The sequence below is a fragment of the Dendropsophus ebraccatus genome, chromosome 9 (assembly GCF_027789765.1).
Source record: "Dendropsophus ebraccatus isolate aDenEbr1 chromosome 9, aDenEbr1.pat, whole genome shotgun sequence".
NCBI lineage: Eukaryota > Metazoa > Chordata > Amphibia > Anura > Hylidae > Dendropsophus > Dendropsophus ebraccatus.
In genome coordinates this window covers 58487187-58508095 of record NC_091462.1, presented here as the reverse complement: position 1 = coordinate 58508095, position 20909 = coordinate 58487187, and the positions used below count along the sequence as shown (strand labels likewise).

Sequence of the window (20909 nt, the reverse complement as noted above, 5' to 3'; positions counted from 1 at the left end):
GCACAGCCGCAAACAACTGACATGTCAGTTTTTATACTGAGTAGCGGCCGCAGAAAACCATGTCAGTGCACACTGTGGAGCGATCGGCTTCATAGTGTGCAGAGGAGTGTTCTGATGCTGGCATGCACAAATGCGCCGGCATCAGAACCCTGTGGCCGAAAAGATGATCTTTTCAGAGACCAGCCGTTCCATGACCCCGCCGGGTCCCGGAACGTCTGGTCTCTCACGATGTGTGCACATAGCCTAAAACTGTTAGGATTTGTTAATATTGAAGTTTTTTTTTTTTTACATTGATGCCATATAATAAAAAATCTTCATGAAATTCACCACACATTAACCCCAATGGGAAATTTAAAATTCACATCAAGTGTAAAATATTACTGAGGTTTTTTCATTGAAGCCAAGGGGACTTTGAAAATCAGTTTTCAGACTCACCATCCGATGTCTTCACCAGACCTGGCACACTGAGCTTTCTGTGTGTGGGGTTGGCTCTCCTACAGTGTCCCGCCTCAGGCACCGATTGGCTGAGTGGACATCTGCAGGAGCCGGAGCCCTGCACACTAAGCTTGATGTGTCTGGTGAAGACATCGGATGGTGTGAACCCCCACCACGCACTGCCCCCTTCCCAGCAAGGAAGCGGGTTTTGTAAGGGCTTGCTGGTGCAATGTGGGATCAGTCTGACCCCAAGGGGATAAAGTGAAGATCCATAGCATTCCCACTTAACCTTGTGAGGGCCATACTGTTTTCTACTTGCTGTGCTGAGCTCACTTTGCCTACCCCAGCAGGGTTACTTAACCCTTTCCGTGCTTGGCATGGCTTAGTGTACTTAGTAAAGTATATTGGGCACAATCTGTACATTAAGCCCTTGGGTGCAAGACTGTAAGCAGTTATCTGTACAGATGCTGCATACTGTAAGGAGCAGAACCCCTGTCAAAATAATAGGTGTTCTGCTTCTGCCTTGTTTTTCAGATATGGGTATCCTGAGGACTACTCCAAAAGTAATTCTCTGTCAGTTTGTGGTGTGAATATTTAAAGCGTAACTGTCATTTCAGAGTCATTTTTTTAAAAACATTAAATATCAACAGTTCAAGCGATTTTAAGAAACTTTGTAATAGGTTTTATAAACCAAAAGAGTTTCCTTCTGTAGTGAAAAAGCAATCTCCCAGCCTCTCCCCTCACATCAAATGAAGCAGGATTTCTGTCTCCATTATGTGGCTATGGAGAGGGGAGGGGCTGTTAGGAGTGACTGAGCACGGAGGATTTCTGCAAAGCACAACACCCTGCAATCTTCTCTCAGTAAGTTCATAGATAAGCACTGACATTTCTGACCCCAGAATCCTGCGGTTTAGGTGCCCAGAGAGTCTACAAACAGCTGACCTTCATGTCACCTCTTCCTGCTCCCTCATCTCCCTCAGCCCCTCCCCCCTTCATAGGCTTACAATAGAGAGAGCAGAGCCCGTCTTCACTGGCTTCTCTGTAATGAAGACGTGTTTGCCTGATAATGCACAGATAAGAAGTCAGGGGGGGAGGCTGGGAGATTGCTTCTTGAGTACAGAAGGAGGCTTTTTTGGCTGATGAAACCTATTACAGAGTTTCTTAAAATCGCTTATACTACTGATTTCTGCAATAAAAAAAAATATGACAGTTACGCTTTAAAGAGCTGGGAGTCAGTGTGTGTTTATGCTTGAGGAATGCCCTCATCCTACTGTAAGGGTATATTCACACGGGCGGGCTCGCAGCAAGATTCTCGCTGCGAGCCCGGCAGGTCCTGGCAGTTCCCATACACTACATACTTGCTGCGGTCTAAACGACCGCAGCGAGTATGTAGTTATACCGCCCTTAACCCCTTCTGCTCCCCGCTGTAAGCATACTTTACCTGTCCTTGCTGCACAGGTCCGGCGTCCTGCTCTCCCGCCCGGCCAATCAGTGGCTGCGGCTGGGCAACACACTAATTGGTCGGGCGGGAGAGCAGGACGCCGGACCCGTGCAGCGAGGACAGGTAAAGTATGCTTACAGCGGGGGAGCAGAAGGGGTTAAGGGCGGTATAATTACATACTCGCTGCGGTCGTTTAGACCGCAGCAAGTATGTAGTGTATGGGAACTGCCAGGACCTGCCGGGCTCGCAGCGAGAATCTCGCTGCGAGCCCGCCCGTGTGAATATACCCTAAGGGCCTAAACGCATTGCTTTTAATAAACATTATTGTTGATTCATTACCTCTGCAAGGCTTGATATCTACTACAGTGAGAACAAGCTCTGTTTTAGCTGGATATTTACCTGTCACCTGCATTGATCCTTGAGAGAGGGTTGGTCTGTTGATCTCAGCTTGAGATCATTCCTTTCCATTCGTATGCACCACAAGGTGCGCACAATAGTGTTGTGCCTTTTGTTTATCATTAACTTGAAATCGTTCACCATATTACACTGAACAATAGCTGTTAGTTACGATTTGTACAATAATTGTTACTTATGATTGTTTACTCCATCTGATCCCAGTAAAAGAAGGAACGATGTGGAATTACACTGAATGATTATTGAACAAATGCAGAACTACAGTGAACAATTAGCGAATGATTAACAATGGTTTTAAGGTCAGATCTAAATCAATGATAAACGACACAATAGTTGCCTGCTCTTACGTGGGACAATTATTGTGCGGAAAATCGTTATATTCTTTAAATATAAATGATAATCGAGCTGTGTAATCGCAGGTAATCGAAATATCGTTCGTGTGTCGTTGATTTAGATCTGACCCTAAAATCATTGTTAATCGTTCGCTTTAATTCTGCATTTGTTCACTAATCGTTCAGTGTAATTCCAAATTGTTCCTTTTTTTGCTGGGATCAGATGGAGTAAACGATCATAGTAACAATCATAACTAACGACTATCGTTCTGTGTAATATGGTGAACGATTTCAGGCTAGCGATAAATAATCTAGTTAGCGATTGTTTATCTTTTAATAGTTAAAAATCGCTTTGTCTACTGCCACTACTGAAATATTACCTTGTGTTACCATTGAAGAGCCTGCAGCTCTTGCATGTGTACTGTGGCCACTTTAAACAGCTGATCTGCAGGTGTACCAGGAGTTGGACCTCCAGATAGGCCATAATTTATGACAGCCTGGATAACAGCCTAGATGGTCTTTTTAATAGATTTAATATTTATGATATTGACTGTGTTGCTCAAAGGCTTTAATAGTGTTGCTAGATATGTCTAGATGATGTTACTTTTTTATTATTTACAATGACAATTACACAACATTTTTTTTTCTGTGCATGCTTCTTGGTTTATAGGTTTTATTTTAGTACTGTTGTAGTGTTGTACCACAGCTCACATAAAATCGAGTTTCTAAATGAGTGTAAAGTAGTTATAATCCAAAAACAGTTGTATTTTTTTTCTTTACCTTCCAGATGGCATAATACTGATTTGTAAATATGGGCCATAAAGATCCTGAGATGATGGTAGGTTGAGCAGTCTTTCTTAGTGATGTCAACTGCCATGAATAAAAACCATATCTTTAAGAAGTCATTTTTATTTAGTAGCCGCACGAACATAGTCGCAACTCTATATTTACAGCACATCTGTTGCATTTTATTCACAGTGTTACTCAGTAACATATGGGTAGTATGATACATTGATAGCTTCAATTATTACAATCTGTACAATAATTTATATATAAGCCAAGTTCAGAATAACATATGGTTGGATAAAGTTATATCTGTATATTTTTAATTTGTTCCTTTCATAAACCATGTTACCATAAATTACTCAATTATAGATGTACAGGGAAACCACATTTTAAAAGTACAGCTATGAATTCTATATAGAATCTTATGCAGATAACAGACTGTAAGGTGCTCTTTTCCCTATCCTATCCCCTATGCTATTCAGGGTATCTGGCTTTATATAGAATGGGATGCCCAAACCTGTGCAAAAGCCTTGAGATTCTGGTTCCACCTTTGTATCATAGTCAGTGCAGTCACACTTCAACCTTTAAAAGAGCACAGCTTAAAATTTACCTTAAGGTTACAAACCCACTTGCCGGATCTGCAGCGAGTCTCCATGCTGCGTTTTTTGCAGCGAGACTCGCTGCAGATCCCGGCCCTATACTTTTAATGGCAGACAAACACGCAGCAGGGATGTACATCCCTGCTGCGAGTTTGTCTGCAGCCCACCCCATTAACCCCCCGGCCGCCGGAGCTGATACTTCACCTGATCCCGGCTCCAGCGGTTCCCGATGTCTTCAGCAAGCCGGAGCGGGGACCAGGTGAGGTATATGCTCCAGCCAGCCGCCCGCAGCCCCGGCCGCCCGATCGCCCCCCCCGCAGCCCCGGCCGCCCGATCGCCCCCCCGGCCCCGATCGCACACACGCTGCGGGGGGAGGCGATCGGGCGGCCGGGGCTGCGGGCGGCTGGCTGGAGCATATACCTCACCTGGTCCCCGCTCCGGCTTGCTGAAGACATCGGGAACCGCTGGAGCCGGGATCAGGTGAAGTATCAGCTCCGCCGGCCGGGGGGTTAATGGGGTGGGCTGCAGACAAACTCGCAGCAGGGATGTACATCCCTGCTGCGTGTTTGTCTGCCATTAAAAGTATAGGGCCGGGATCTGCAGCGAGTCTCGCTGCAAAAACGCAGCATGGAGACTCGCTGCAGATCCGGCAAGTGGGTTTGTAACCTAAGGGTAGAAACCCACTTGACGTATTTGCTGCGTGAATCAGTCTTAAAAATAAGCAGGCAAAACGCAGGTTGGCTTTATACAATTGTTCTGCGTTAAAATACGCAATTGCGTATTTTTGAAGCGTGAAGCTTGTTGTTAGCAAATCATCAGTTGTTAACAACCTGTGCGAAAAACGCATGTAGCTTCACGCTTCAAAAATACGCAACTGCGTATTTTAACGCAGAACAATTGTATAAAGCCAACCTGCGTTTTGCCTGCTTATTTTTAAGACTGATTCACGCAGCAAATACGTCAAGTGGGTTTGTACCCTAAAATGGCTTTTCTTCCCTTTTATTATCCATTGCCTTATGCCTTTTGTGTACCGCTAACCTAAAACTCTTAAATCTCATTTTTCTTTATTTTTACCTGCCCCTGGATGAAATGCACAGCCTGAGCAAGTTTTGATGTTTTATGACATATACAGAAGCCCCTCCCAACCCCCACGCACAGAGCATGTGTGTAGTAATACAAAATTTAAGGACTATTTTAACATATAGATAGCAAAATAGAAAACGAGGGGGAAAAAAATCACAAAATCTTAAAAAAAAATGCTTAACATAAAAACTTAGCCATATTAATAGCAGGATCGCCATTCACAGTATCAGACTGAGGAACCTTGGGCCCACCAGGAAATTTTATTCTAAGGGCCCACCCTAAATAGACCAGATCCAATGCTAAACCTTTCACATTACTATAGCGACTTTGCACAGCGCTGTGTATGTGACCAGCGATGCTAGCTGTCACTCTATGCAAACAGCATAACATGCTACTTAAGTTTCTTAAAAGGGGCAGCCCCATGAAACTAACAAATCTCAGGCAGGGGGTGCAGGAACATAATAACAAAAGAATACTTACCCCTCCCAGTGCCCTAGTAGTGCTCTCTTAACAATATCCAACAGATGCCGGCCTCCTGCAGCTCTTCCAGCTGCAATATCACATACTCGGCCAATGGATCACCCACTCAGCCAATCAGTGACTGGGTCAGGACACTGCTGCAGTCACTGACTGGCTGAGCGGGCAATCTATCAGCCACTCTGTGACATTGCAGCTAGAGAAGCCAGGGCTGAGATGTACACCGAACCCGGGCTAAAATGACTTCTGGCGGCTGTGAGAGACCCAATTCCTCTGTCCATGACAGGAATTGTCCAGAGCAGTAGCAGATCCCCATAGAAAACCTCTCCTGCTCTTGACAGTTCCTCTCATGGACGGAGGTGGCAGCACTGTGAGAGCACTGTGTCAGACTGGAAAGAATACACCACTTCCTGCAGGACATACAGAAGCTGGTAAGTACTGGAAGACTGGATACTTTTAAATAGAAGTGAAATGCAAATCTTTGTAACTTTATGACACTAGTTGATTTGAAAGAAAAAAAAGTACCACTTTAATTCTAAAAAATTCACTACAAATCTGAACCAAGATTAAAGTTATTGCATTTACTACTTTTTGGTGTTTTTCTGTCATTTTCTCATTTTAGTATAAATTACTATTGGCGTTTTATCCCGTGCATATTTTTTTCAGTACAAGTCATGTGATTCTGTATCATGTTGTTCCTGGTTTTCTGTTAAAGGAGAACTGTGGTGGAAATTTTTATTAAAGTATTTTATTGCATTCTAAAATTTATACAAATCACCAATATACACTTATTACAGGAAATGCACATAAAGTGCTTTTTTCCCTGAACTTACTACTGCATCAAGGCTTCACTTGGTGACGTCATGGTGATGTCACGACCCGACTCCCAGCATTTCCCGTAATAAGTGTATATTGGTAATTTGTATAACATTTGGGGGGGGGGGGGCAATACAATACTTTAATAAAAATTTTAGCCTGACTTCTCCTTTAAAGAACTGGGGAAAAACACTAATTTCCATATACACATGACAATATTTCCCCTATAGAAGTCAGTGGCAAAACACCAAAAACATAGCCTGCTACGCATAATACAAAAAAAAAGGAAAACACATTAGCAGAATGTCCTATGGGTATTGCGTTTCGATTTTCCTCATTGACTGTCAGCTAACATCTGGTCACAGCATTTTGACTCCCAAGAATGCCATATGACATATTTCTGAAAAACACCTAGTCTGAGTCCTGCCCTATAGTATATGAGAACATACCCCTCTCCCAAAGTTAGTTACAGGATAAGGGATAACAAGATCTATAGAGAATTAATGGAGCACTGTCCCCACTGTTTATTTGAGGGAGGCACGTTCCCCAAATTCTCTTGACTACTGGGACCCCTACCAATCAGATTGCTATTCCTTATCCTGTTGATTTGGGAGGGCAGTAACTTAGGCTACACTCGGATGTATGTGAGGGGGCGCAATACTTTGCCTTGTCCTGATGCTGCCCACACATACAAGAGCCACTGGGTTGTGTATATATGATGTATATTTATGGTGGTGTCCATGTTGCTATGATATGCTATGATTGGTGCGACTCTGTTACTTGTAAAAACCTTTTGACAAACCTTGCAGATGTAGGTATAAACCTTGCAATGCATGTTTTTCTTCAGGAATTGAGTATCCCTTTAATCCGGGGATACGAACACACATGCTGGAGTTCTACTAGCTGCCACTCCATCCAACTTGTGCAGGTGATGGATCTGTGTAGCAGCAAGTGTCCTGCTTTATGACTGTGCAATATGTGATGGATCCCCAACTCCTAAGCATAATAAGTGAAACCAAAGAACGCGAAATAAAGACACAACACATTGTAATCAGATGTCAAAGGGTCCCAATTTTATTTAAAATAAGATGACATGGCAGACCCCTGACTCACGAAGAGTCACCCTTCAGCACTCAGGCGAGGAAAAACCCCCTGTGGGGGAAACCTCGAGGGAGCCATGGCTGGAGAGTTGCCCCTCCCCAGGGCTTAGGGGGTAATACCACAGTATAAATATTATAAACTGGATGTGAGAAATCTGGCTGCAATATTTGTCACCTTTGTTGCATTGATGGCTAGGCGGATGTATCTCTTCTCTTTTACAGATCCAGGTCCACATCTCAAGATGGTGGAAACTCGATGAAGGGGTAGTCTAAAGCAGACCACCCCTTTTATCTGTTAGAACCTCTAAATTTCATTAAATGTAGGGGGGGGGGGGAGTAAACTTGTCAAGCTCAAGGTCCTCTGGCACATCCAAGATGCCACTGATCAGGGTGCGGTGCATTGCTTTATGCAACCATTTTTATGACATAAGCGCTTGTCATCACATTGCATGGTTGCCGTGGTTACTGCAGGCAAACACATCTGAAGCATTAACCTATTAATGACTGACCATGCGTTTTACTGCAGACGTCACTAAACACTCCTCTGACCAAGCAAACAGCTTATTGTTAGGCCACACTAGGAACAGTAAATAATATGGTTTGATGTGGTTAATATGGTTTAATGGGGCCCATAACAACCAATAACAGCTCAGCATTTGTTTCTCAGATTACTCTGGTAAAATAAAAGCTGAACTGTGATTGGTTGCCATGCGCAAATTAGACAGTTTAACTTGCCCATAGCAACCAATCAAAGCTCTGCTTTAATTTTATAAGCTAGTTAAGATATGAAAGGTGAGCTGTGATTGGTTGCTATGGGCAAATCAGACCGTGTTTTGTCTCTGGTAGATTGATATAGCTGCTCCATTGCTTTAAAGTCTATAATGATGATGATTGAAAACACAGGACATCCAGCTTCCCCATAATGCTTTGCAGTCAGTCCTTCCTCCATACCTCCCAACTTTTTGGAGAGACACTTGTGGTCACAGACATTTCTATACACTACAATTCCCAGCATTTCCACAGCCCGCACAGCTCTGGGAGTCGGGTCGTGACATCACCATTTTATCCAGGAAGAGAAGCCTTGATGCAGTAGTAAGTGCAGGGAAAAAAGCACTTTATGTGCATTTCCTGTAATAAGTGTATATTGGTGATTTTTTTGAGGGGCAATACAATACTTTAATAAAACATTTTGCTGGACTTCTCCTTTAAAGGAAATCTGTCAGCACTGGCATGCCTCACGACTTCTTCCTCCTCCCCTTTCACAATAAATATTCTGTGCTTGATGGCCTCCTGCACGCTCGCACCAGCCTCCATGTTCATGCATGCACGGATGCTTTTAAGGGCGTTGTTCTGGCAGTTTGCCGCTAATATCACAGGCTGCGCACCTCTTCTATTCATTATTCGCAGAGGCGCCATAGATAGTAAGCTATCCCAAATATGTGTAGTAACCAAGGTGCAAATCCAGATGTAATTAGTCAAAGTGATCACAGTGCATACATCAATACAGGTATAAATGTCAAAGTACAGAAAAGTATAGATAATGCAAAACTGCAAAAACAGCAATATTTAACATCCAAAGAGCTTAGACCATGATTAGAGATCACCTTGCAATCGGACTTTCTCAGGGGTAATGTGGGTATGTGGGGACCATTATTTATACAATAGTTAACACCATAAATGCATAAAATATGTGTCAAAAGCTATATACCTGTACGCAGAGGAAAGAAGAGCCAATTCAATCATAGCCTATCCCAAAATGGTGTTGAATGCGTCCCCCATGAGCCAGCGCGCCTGCGTAAGTATCATGATCAAATCCGCCCTAACCAGATATCATTATAGGCCTCTGTTCATATACCATAAGGAAGATGGCGCTGCCAACATTACAATATGTGCCATACATGTGCAAGCAACTTCACAGTCTCCGCCTCAACTGGGTGTAACCTCTGTAGTCCTCAGCCAATGTCTCTCCAATGCACAATCCACCATAGGTAACATGATAACTAGAGATGAGCGAACCTCGAGCATGTTCGAGTTGATCCGAACCCGAACTTTCGGCATTTGATTAGCGGTGGCTGCTGAACTTGAATAAAGCCCTAAGGCTATGTGGAAATCATGGATATAGTCATTGGCTGTATCCATGTTTCCCAGACAACCTTAGAGCTTTATCCTTGTTCAGCAACCCCAGCTAATCAAATACCGAACGTTCGGGTTCGGATCGACTCGAACCCGAACCCGGTTCACTCATCTCTAGTAACATCCATTCAAATACAGGAGGGATCATTAGTCCAGAGTATACCATCAATAACTGAATGACCAAAGCGCCAAAATCAAGGCGGGAGCCAACACAATACAAATAAAAGCAAATTATGCATATAAATAGGAGAGTAATTTTCGTATATAACAGATGCCGCAATCATACTTAGCATATTATAGAAAACCTAAAGGGCTGCAATCCAAACGGCAGATATATGCAGAGTGATACAGTAACACCTGAAAAACACAACAATCTGAGCAATAGAAGACACAATAATAAAATAACACAGTTTTAACATATGAACAACAAAACTAGTTTAATTATATTAATGTCACATCTATGCAAAAATAGAATACAACAACCTATATATGTAGGAGAAAAATTACACATCTCCCCTGGTCTGAAGTGCCTGTGCTGACAACCAAGAGAAGAGGCAAACTGTCAGGACAATGCGCACGTTCCTTGACAAAATCGGCGCATGAGCGAACAAAGGGGCTGTTGTGAGCATGCAGAAGGCTGGCACAGAATATTCATGGAGAAAGGGGAGGAGGAAGGAGTGGCGAGGCGTGCTCTTTGGCACCTACAGTGGAAGATATGAAATTGTGCAGCATCTCCTCCTCTGAAAGCTAAGGCAAAGGAATCCTTCTAACTAGTAAACTGTCACTTAATGCACAATGTCAGCACCTCGGGTCGGCTCCAGGTGCTTACAAATTCCCTTTAACTATAAAATAGCCAGCCCCATATAAAGCAGTGAGCAGCTAAACTGTTTGTCATTCATTATTATTTTTATGACTTAGAGTAAAGTAAATATAATCAATAGCTGCTTCTATACTGTTCCGGAATAAACGATGTTCCAGCAGGGCTATAGTCATGTTAAAATGTTATGACAAGTTTTTCAGGTAAGATCCCAGTGCACTTATCAAAGCCAAAGAGATGAACTGACAGATAACAAACACAATGCGAGACGGTCCAGAAGAGTTGAAGGGCTGTGTTTTCTATCTGAAAGCTTTTATTTCTCAAGAAAAGTTGAGTCTGGACAGTGAGTTTAAATTGAAGTGTGAAGCCCTTTGGCGCTACTTTAAACCCACACTAGAGCACAAACGCTTTCAGAGTTGTAAAGACACAATACCCTGGCCTCTGTTTCTCTATATCTTCTTTATTACTTTTACTATGAAGCTATTAAAAGAGACTGAAAAAAAGAAAGGAAGAGGTTTTCTAGAAGTAACATTTTATGTTCAAGTGAAAGGAAAATGGCAAATAAATGTCTCAGGCTAGCTCCAAAGAACCAGTACAAAAGAAAATCAGGCACGTGCATTGTAAATGCATCTTCATCCTCACAAGATTGTGGCATACTCTTGTGCTGTGCATTCTACAGTGAGGTCATGTGCGTTACATGAAAATTCTGGTTCAAATTTGCTGCTTTGAGTTTAATCTTTTGTATTGTATACCATACCACTGAATACCATTCCAGATGTAACTGGAGAATATCACCATATCGTGACCAATTTTTGTCACTATACCATGACAGAATGCCACAATATGGAAGACATTTCATATTGTCCCTGTCAGGACCAGGAGGTGGGGATAAGACATGACTGAGCCCTAAGGCTAAACCCACCCACTGTCCCTACCTACTTGCCTCAAACGGCCCTAGGCAGCCACGGACAACCACAAAGGAGGTCCCTGCTCTGGTATAAGTGTGACACAGAACAAGGCGGACAAACAAACACAAAAGGAGAGTCAACAAGCCAATGCCGGAACCAAACGGCAACGCAGTCCAAAATCAATAAACTATGGGATAGTCAAAGGTCAGATGGGAGGTCAGGTAACAGGTAAATCGAGCAGAGGAATTAGGTACGGGGAACGCAGGAATAGACAGGGGATGGGCTGGGATCAGGGTATGAACCTTAACCCTTTGAGGACCAGGCCCAAAATGACCCAGTGGACCGCGCAAATTTTATTCTTAGTGTTTTCGTTTTTCCCTCCTCCCCTTCTAAGAGCTCTAGCACTTTCAGTTTTCTATCCACAAGCCATGTAAGTGCTTGTTTTTTACAGGAATAGTTGTACTTTGTAATGGCGTCTTTCATTCTACCACAACATGTATGATGGAATTCCAAATATATTATATATGAAGATATAAATTGGTGAAATCGTAAAAAAGAATGCAATATGGTAACGTTTGGGGGGTTCCTGTGTCTACCTAATGCACTATATGGTAAAAGCGACATGATACCATTACTCTATAGGTCAGCCCGATCACAACCATTTGCAGGTTTACGCAGATTCTCTAATGTTATATATTTTTTTTTAAATGAAATCCTTTTTTTTGGCAATTAATTATAAATAAAATGGGACTATTGTGACGCTTATAACAGTTTTATTTTTTCACCTATGAGGCTGTATGGGGTGTCATTTTTTCCGCCATGATCTATAGTTTTTATTAATACCATATTTGTGAAGATCGGACGTTTTGATCACTTTTTATTAATTTTTTAAATATATAATGTAACATTAAATCGGGAATCCGCACACTTTTTTCCCTCTTTTCGTCTACGCCGTTCTCCGTTCGCAATGACGCTTGTAATATTTTAATAGATTAGACAATTACGCATGCTACGGTATATTATATGTTTATCTATTTATTTATTTTTATATGTTTTATTTATATAATGGGAAAGGGGGGTGATTTCAACTTTTATTGGGGGGAGGGGTTTTGGGGTAGTGTCTTAGTGTTTTTAACTTTTTTTTTTTTTTACACATTTAAAGTCCCTTTGGGGGACTTTTACATACACTAGTGCGATTACACACACTGATCATTGCTATGCCATAGGCATAGCATTGATCAGTGTTATCGGCGATCTGCTCATTGAACCTGCCTGTTCAGGCTCAGTGCAGCAGATCGCCGATCGGACCGCACGGAGGAAGGTGAGAGACCTCCAGCGGTCCGTTTTACTGATCGGGACCCCCGCAGTTGCACTGCGGGAGTCCCGATCGGTAAGTGACAGGGGACTCCTCCTGTCACTTACACTTAAACGCGCGCGGTCATTAAGGGGTTAATGACACGTGGCAGCACGATCGCTGCATCGTGTCATTACCGGTGAGGTCCCAGCTGCTGATTGCAGCTGGCCCCCGCCTGCTATGAAGCCGCTCCGCTCCGGAGCACGCTTCATAGCGGGAGAACCACCCAGGACGTACAGTTACGCCCTAGGTCGTCTGGGGACAGACTTCCATGGCATAACTATACGCCCTGGGTCGTCTAAGGGTTAAAGGGGTTATCCAGCGCTACAAAAACATGGCCACTTTTCTCCCTACTGTTGTCTCCAGTTCAGGTGCGTCTTGCAATTAAGCTCCATGTTCACACTTCGGATTTTATTGTTTGTACAATAAAAGGATGATTTTAATGGAAGTGCTTACCAAACTAGTTTCTTCTATATGGGACTGAATAACACCATACACGTTCACTAACAATAACATCACTAATGTAATTGGCAGTAACAAAAATCTGTCTGTTCAAAATGTGCTTCCATGGCTAGACTTAGCATAGGCAACTCTGGGTAACAGAGTTTAAGGGGGCTCACAAAGTTTGACAGTTTAACCCCTTGCCTACGCTGTCTGTTTTGGCCTTAAAGCGACTCTGTACCCACAATCTGACCCCCCCAAACCACTTGTACCTTCAGGTAGCTGCTTTTACTCCACGATCTGTCCTTGGGTCCGTTCAGCAGGTGATGCAGTTATTGTCCTAAAAAGCAACTTTTAAACTTTGCACCACCCCTCAGAAGGTATAAGTGGTTTGGGGGGGGGGGTCAGAGTGTGGGTACAAAGTCGCTTTAATGCCCAGGGCCTATTTTCAAATCTGACCTGTCTCTCTTTATGTAGTGATAATTCTGTGTAGCTTTTAACTATCGGGGTTATTCTGAGACAGTTTTTTTCATGACATATTCCTCTTTATGTTTGTGGTATACTTTGGTTGATACATTCAGCAGTATTTTGTAAACAACACATTTGCGCAAAAATTAGAAAAATTAAGGTTTCTTTACATTCAAAATTCTCTTTTCCTAACAAAGATAGTCATGCCACATGAACTAATTATTACTGCAACATCTACAACTTGTCTACTTCATGGTGACGTCATTTGATGAACGTCAAATTCTGATTTTATTAGGGACCAGATCAGTTCTGAAGTGGATTTGTGGAGCCTGTATGTTAGTTACCCCTATAAATATCTCCACTGTAAAAACTGCACTCCTCAAACTATTCAAAGTAGCATTTTATAAGTTTATTAACCCTTTAGGTGTTTTGCAGAAGTTTAAGCAAGTTGGAGGGAAATTTAAATCTTTTTATTTTTTGGCAGATACTCCATTTTAATCAATTTTTTCCTCTAACACAGCAAATACTAACTGAGAAATGCAACACAATATTTATTCTGCTTATTCCAATGTTTCTATAAATCCCCCTTATGTGGCTGCAGTGCCTCACCTGACTCAACCACAGGCCTCAGATATGACAGAGACCTGGTGCATTTTGGGGCCTTTTTTATTTAATTTTTTTTTTAGCTATTATACCATGTCACAGAGGCGTTGTGGTGCCAAAATATTTGTGTACCAAATGTATTTTATTTATAGGGGATCATTTAAAAAGGAGGGAAGGGGGAATGTGTATATTTATTTATATTTAATTAATTTATTTATTTTACGTATTTGTTTATTTATGTATGTATTTGTGTGGTGTTTGTAACTAACATTTTCAGGTACATATATGATACATTAAAGCACATGATCTGTGCTGTAATGTATTATACAGTGTATGAGCTGTCAGCATTTCACTGACAGCTCATTCAAATAATCAAATATGCAAAAGAACACTGCAGAGACACCATCACATGTCTCGACGTCAGTGAACTAGCCAGACCTTCCCTCCGGGAAGGAACAGCCAAGCCAAAGCGTTCTCCAGTCAAGGAAACCACCTCAGCAAGGTATCCATTCACAGACAGCTGTTTCGGGGTTCACTGACGTCGAGACATGTGATGGTGTCTCTGCAGTGTTCTTTTGCATATTTGATTTCCCAGGGGGCAATGTTCTAGAATACACTCACGTTGAGACACGTGATGGTGTCTCTGCGGTGTTTTGGTTGATCTCCCTGAGGTCAACCAGCGTCCTTTTGCATGCACTTACTAGTCATTGCTCCCACTAGCCAGAAACCTACTCCACACTGATGAGGGGCAAAAACCCTGAAACAGCTGTCTGTGGATGGATACCTTGCTGAGGTGGTTTCCTTGACTGGAGAAAGCTTTGTCTTGGTTGTTCCTTCCCGGAGGGAAGGTCTGGCTAGTTCACTGACGTCGAGACATGTGATGGTGTCTCTGCAGTGTTCTTTTGCATATTTGATTTCCCAGGGGGCAATGTTCTAGAATACACTGACGTTGAGACACGTGATGGTGTCTCTGCGGTGATTTGGTTGATCTCCCTGAGGTCAACCAGCGTCCTTTTGCATGCACTTACTAGTCATTGCTCCCACTAGCCAGAAACTTACTCCACACTGATGAGGGGCAAAAACCCCGAAACAGCTGTCTGTGGATGGATACCTTGCTGAGGTGGTTTCCTTGACTAGAGAACGCTTTGGCTTGGTTGTTCCTTCCCGGAGGGAAGGTCTGGCTAGTTCGCTGACGTCGAGACATGTGATGGTGTCTCTGCAGTGTTATTTTGCATATTTGATTTCCCATGGGGCAATGTTCTAGAATACACTGACGTTGAGACACGTGATGGTGTCTCTGCGGTGTTTTGGTTGATCTCCCTGAGGTCAACCAGCGTCCTTTTGCATTCAAATAATCAGACCCCTGCCCTGCAGGGGCCTGATCATTATAACCATAGCAGACCAGACGCACCTGGGTTGCTATGGTTACACCACTGGAGCTGTGCGATCGCTCGCTCCAGGGGGATGAAGGGCGGTCGGAGGGAGCGGATCTCCCGCTGGATTCCCCATAGACGCTGCAGTCCCAAGGACCATGGTGCCTATGGGGTTAACTGGCCGGGCGGGGGGAGCACATCTCCCCCCCGGGCAGTGGTAACGGGAGGAGGCTGTGTGAGACAGCCTCATCCTGCTGCTCGATTGCCGCTAGGGACAGCGGGGGGAGGCAGGGACATCATGACTATCCAGGAACGTCATGTTGCAGGAACTACTTGCTTTACATGACATTCCTGGAACGTCATTTTGCATTTTGGGATTAAGGAAAAACTCAGGAAATCAAAAAATGGTACCCCTGTACAAATCACTAGGCACACCACAAATGGAATATGGTAGACGGTTTTGGGCACCAGTGTGCAAGAAACACACAGAGGAGCTAGAGTGGATTTAAATATGGGTAACAAAGTAATATTACAATGGGCAGACTTAGGGCTGTTTCTACACATTAGTGGGCCCAATGTAAAGTTCCCATGAGAGGCTCCCCCTAAATTCTAGTAACTGGAAAGTGAGAGTGGCCCTATGTTCAGGATGAACACGTGCCTTATGACATTATGCCTGTGCTTCCCAAAAGCAGACTCTTTAACTGATCTCTTGTGACCACCAGATTGGCTGCCTGTGGCTAGACACCTGACTGACAGAGGAAAAAGAGCTGTCGCTGTGAGAGGCCCTGTGTCAAGGGGCCCAATGAAAATGCACCCTTTGCACCTAATCCCCGGGTAGACTACAGTACCCAAAACGAGGTATAAAAATTACTTATTTTTTTTAGAATAAACAAGGGGCCCTTATCTCCAGCTACCCTGGGGCTTGAATCTAGCAACACATGATGGTGGGGGTTACTAGTGCTGAAGAAAAGGTTCACATGTCTTGCCTGGCCTGAAGCCAGACACCAACTCCCTAACTAGAGGAAGTAGTGTGTAAGATAGATGTGTGTGTGTGTATGTGTGTGTGTATGTGTAGCTTAACCTTACTTTGTGACTGCAGCTGTGCTCTAGAAGAGTGTGACAGCTAGTGGTTGGAATAGGACACAGTGGTTAATTGCACTAACTGTGTGACCCTATATAGACAGTTTTACCTAGGTGTAAGAACAGAAGAAAACACATAGTGGGTTACTACGTTGTCTTTCCAAATTAAGATTTGTCAGGGTATGCTTTGTTCTTCTATTCTTTTTGTTGTGTTTAAGATCACTGTCTAATGTTAAGTTTTACATTTTTTATGCTATGGCCAAAAAATACCATGAACATGTAAGTTATAATCAGTGAGAGAAAAATCTGTTGAGTGTTGAAAGCTTCATCCTTGAATTTTAATTTATTAATGTTTCTTAAAGCACTTTCAGAGCTCATCTGCTCAACAGCAAAGAGAAGGGAAACAGGAACACCATCTGCAGATAGTCTACAGAAAATACCCATGAGCACTGTCCAATTTCCATAATGCTAGTGACTCTTAATGTTTAAAGACATGTACAGCACATCTCATACTGAGACAATAATCTCTTTGGAACATTTTAAAAGATCCAACTCATGTCTAAATTGTAGATTTATAATAAGCTACACAAGGTACATATTTTAAATACAACAATATAAAAGTGCTAAGGTGTAAACCTTTAAGCCCCACAAGGCACTATAATAGAAAGCCTTGTCATACTGTAGGTTGTGTATATACTTCACTGACTTTATACTAAAAAGAACTATTACTTTTACTATTATTGTCTCGGTTTCTATTTATCGTAATGTGTATGACCAATTTAAAGCATCATCAAAAACAATTGATTTGAATACTAGCAAACCAAGTATTTAGAAACTAACCAAAATAAGAAATACCAGGATCTGGTGACTAAGTAGCCCCCTTTTAGGAGTAATTAAGAGTATTCACATGCAATACATTTTATTACAACAACTATAGAAAAGCAGTAAAAGATGATACAATGCTTAATTTGCAAGTGCAGCAAAGGCGATTTGTTGTGGTTTTGTGCACTCGAAATGGGAATATGTAGTGAGTCACCAGAGTCATTCATGTCAGACAATGGATCTATAACAGGATTTCTGTATACTGTACCTCTTTTTCCGATGATCTAATTCAGTGGCAGATTTACGACTGAAAAGAGGTCACAGTCTGCCCTCACTCTCCCCTCCCCAGCCTCTGGATGTCATCTTTTTTGACATGGAGAAGCATAGACTTGTTTCTCATACTTTACAGTATATTGATTCACAGCCGGGCCCGGATTCACATTTAAGCAGCTAATCACATTAGTCCTTTGATGTTGTTGATAAATGTTTAGAATGAGTTTGAGATTTTCAATATAAAGAAGGGTGACTAAGGTCTATGGGGTCACTGGTCACTGTTTGAAGCCTGTCCTAACTAATTGTATGGTTTTTTACCACATTAGTAAATGTGTAAAAACCGAGAGGGGTTTGGGTAGCAAGAGAGGGAATAGGTCAAGTAGATAGTAAGATGAACAATGGATAATCTATTCTTCTAATTCTATTCTCCTTATTCTTTTAAGGCAATACATTTCTTCTGTCAAGCCAAATGTTCAAAACCTTTCCAATAACGTGATCACTGATATATCTAAGACTGTTATTTAACATAAATTACATAAGACGTCAATTATTATTGTTCTATTAGCATAAATTCCCAATAACTATCATTTGCCTTCTGTGTTTTTAGCTGGATCTTATGACTATAGAGATGATTGGTAAGTCTATGTCTTTGTCATTTTCTATGCAGCCTGGACAACCCCTTTTAGTTACAGAAAGTATTGACATTTAACTATTGGACAGGGCGATTGTTTAGAATACTGTTTTTGTTACCCGGATATCCCCTAAGGGTATGTGCACACTGTGTAAATAGGACGGAAAGTCCGTTGCGCAATCCGACGCTCGCACCCGCTCGCGGATAGCGGTGGCCGCGCACGTCTCCGCCCGTGCCATAGACTTCATTCTATGCACGGGCGAATTCCTTCCTCCGCCCAAAGAATGAACTCGATCATTCATTGGGTGGAGGAAGAAATCCGGCCGTGCATAGAATGGAGTCTATGGCATGGACGAAGAAGCGTGCGCGCGCCACTGTCCGCGAGCGAATGCGAGCGTCGTATTACGCGACAGACTTTCCGACCTATTTACTCAGTGTGCACATACCCTTAAGGGTTACAGTTATCATGGTAGCCAGAGGCCTGTGGCAGGCTGCTCATTTAACAGTTCAGTGCAATTTAGTACTAACTAATGTACTAGGGGGTCTTAAAATGTTAAAGATTTTTAAAAGGTTTATTAAAAAAAATGCAGATGACGGATAAGTTCTTCATTTCTATTTCTCACTCCTTATTGGCTTTATCTAAAAAAAAGATTGAGGAAAAAAGATGTGTCTCTGCAGCCTGGGACTGAATAAAACCCAGGTTAAAAAAAAACATCCACTATTTTTAATCTTTAATTTCCAGAGAGTAAAGCCATTATTACATGAGGCGCATAGCGCGGTCAGCGCTCGTTTGCTCCTCGCTCCCCGCTCACTGTTGCCACTATTACACAAGGCGGCAGTGAGGGGGTGAGGCCAGGGGGCTGCCCAGGAGATGCGGGGGGGCTGCCCAGGTAATCACTAGATCGTCCAGGCAGCTCATAGAGGATAGTGGCGGTCTGCTGCCACCGCTCCTATTCCACAGAGCGACGGCATGTTGAAAGACAAACGACAGCAATGATCAGCCGACATTGTTCATGTTGCCTGATCATTGCCTTCTATTACATGGGACGATTATCAGCCGTAATAGCTGATATCGTCCGAATACGGCCAATAATTCGTGTAATAGGGCCTTAAGGTTTTCTTCAGATGGGCCTACAATGTGATTCAAATACGAGAGAGTGAAGAATGAAAAATAAACGTTAGTATCTTTGTACGCTTGGATGTCTTCCAGGAATTTGTCAACCTTTTCCATTACCTTATTTTTGGTTTCTTTGGTAGTATGCCTTGACGACATCCTGGTATCCTCTCCAGACTTGGACACCCACTGAAGCCTAGGTTCTTATGTTGAGTTGGTTTTTTGATGCATTTTTTTTGTATTTAGAGATTTATCAAAGGGTGTACAATTTAGACTGGTGCAAACTGCCCACAGCAACCAATCACAGCTGCACTTTTCTTTTACCAGAGCTGGAAGCTGAGCTGTGATTGGTTGCTGTGGGCAGTTTGCACCAGTCAAAATTTTACACCCTTTGATAAATCTCCCCCTATGTATTTTCTGATGCAATTACCACCAATTATGTTGTCTGCTTCGAACAGGATAGGTAGCTAATTGTTTCAGACCATTATAGTATAGGAGACTGCAAACTGCTGGTTATGAAGCTGGATTTTGAGCTGCGGAGACACTTTCCAGAAAAGGTGTACCATCCAGTGACCATCTAAACAGACCACAAGAATCTGTTATACTATACTTGTTTATTGCTTAAATCCCCACTATTATTTCTGCCTTTATTGTCACCCACCTTAAATACATTAAAGTGAATATCTTGCTCTGTACTTTCGACTATAGTCAGTGATGTCCTTGTAGGATACTTTTTTTTTACAGAATTATAGCAATTAGACTTTTTCTACGGATTATCCCCACAAATTGACTGGTCATCCATCTTGCCAATCTTGGTGGCCCTTTACCCTGATGTTAAAATCCTTTCGAGTGGCTTCCTAAGAGCCAGTTCACATGTAGTAAAAGAGGCGGAGAGAGGAGGTGCGCAAGCCCTCCCACAGGCTGTATTACACTGAGTCTGGCGGGACTCTGTGACAGAGAGCTCCGTCGTGGAATTCCACCTCTTTTACTCCATGTGAACTGGCCCTAAATGTGTACACTAACCGGTACTTGCCAAATACATGCTGGTCTGTTGTTTCCTTTTCCAATTCTTACCTCTTTGTTGACCCATATCGTTATGGATGCTATAATTCATTTACAGTTCTTTATTCTTTTAACAAGTCAGTTATATGGGTAGTAGTAGACTGGTTCTCCAGGATTTTCTAAGTTTTAGCCCATTTTCTAATTTTAGAGTGCGTTCACATGTACAGGACCTGCAGCTGATTTTCTGGTGCGGATCCGCAGCAGATTTAATCTAAATAACTGAACACCGCATCAAATCTGCACCATCACATCTGCTGCGGATCTGCTGCGGATCCTGTACGTGTGAACACACCCTTAGCATCAATTTGGCCTTCCTGTTTATGAAATACATCTTTCACCTCGGATAT

The 20909-nt window shown here is 42.6% G+C and overlaps 1 long non-coding RNA gene across 1 annotated transcript; it reads left to right on the top strand.

Annotated features, from left to right (window-relative positions):
* Positions 1-8356: 8356 nt before the first annotated feature.
* Positions 8357-19749, top strand: LOC138802111 (uncharacterized). Its single transcript, XR_011364689.1, has 4 exons — positions 8357-8575; positions 16303-16438; positions 18363-18390; positions 19644-19749. It is a non-coding gene; the product is annotated as an uncharacterized lncRNA (long non-coding RNA).
* Positions 19750-20909: the final 1160 nt, after the last annotated feature.